Raw genomic sequence first — 933 nt, forward strand, 5'->3', positions numbered from 1 at the left:
GAGGCCAGCAGGCCAATGCCAGCTTTATCACATGTTTACACACAAGGGAGTCAGCTCCCAGGGAGCTGATTAGTCCGCCCAAGCCAGCTGGGGACAGCCTAAGGAGAGGCAGGCTAGGAAAATCCAGAACTTTGACTCATGAGGTACTCTCTCTCTTCTCTCTCTCTTTCCTTTCCCGTCTGTTTGCCTGCCTGTCTGCCTGCCTGCCTGCCTGCCTGCCTGCCTGCCTGTCTGTCTGTCTGCCTGCCTGCCTGCCTGCCTGCCTGTCTGTCTGTCTGCCTGCCTGCCTGCCTGCCTGTCTGTCTGTCTGCCTGCCTGTCTGTCTGTCTGTCACTCTCATTCTAAATAGTGAAAGCCTCGTGACTTTGTGCGTCACCTTGTACAGGGGCCGTGCTAATCTCCATATCATTCCAGCTTTAACATATGTGCACAAGGTTTTCTCTTCCCTCAGTCTCCTTCTCTGTGGGTTCCTAGAGAACTAGATAGTCCTGTAACCTTTGTTTGTTTGGCAACGAGGTTCCTCTATGTAGTGCTGGTTGGCCCAGAGCTCACTGTGTAGACCAGGCTGGCTTCAAACTCACAAAGATCTGCCTGCTTCTCTCCCTCCTAAATGTTGGGACTAAAGGCATGTTCCACCACTGCCCAGCTAAAGTAGACGTTTTGTCCGCTGTTTTCATTTTGGTGGTACTGGGGACTGAACCCAGAGCCTTGGATCTGGTAGGCAGCAAGTACTCTGCCCTAAGCTGTCCTCAGCCCGGGGTCATACGGGAGTCGTGAAGGACTTGCGTGTGCACTGGCAATTTTTGCTTTGGTTTTTGCTTTAGTTAGTTTGTTTGTTTTCCTCTTTCTTCTTTTCCCTCTCCCTCCTCCTTTACTTTTCATAGACAGGGACTTACAGTAGCCTTGGCCTGGAACGTGCTTTGTGAGACAGGC

The 933-nt window shown here is 51.8% G+C and overlaps 1 pseudogene; it reads right to left on the minus strand.

The window, feature by feature from the left end:
* Window positions 1-341: 341 nt before the first annotated feature.
* On the minus strand, window positions 342-442 carry LOC127695648 (uncharacterized; annotated as a pseudogene).
* Between the last annotated feature and the right edge of the window lie 491 nt (window positions 443-933).

The sequence above is a fragment of the Apodemus sylvaticus genome, chromosome 10, assembly GCF_947179515.1.
Source record: "Apodemus sylvaticus chromosome 10, mApoSyl1.1, whole genome shotgun sequence".
NCBI lineage: Eukaryota > Metazoa > Chordata > Mammalia > Rodentia > Muridae > Apodemus > Apodemus sylvaticus.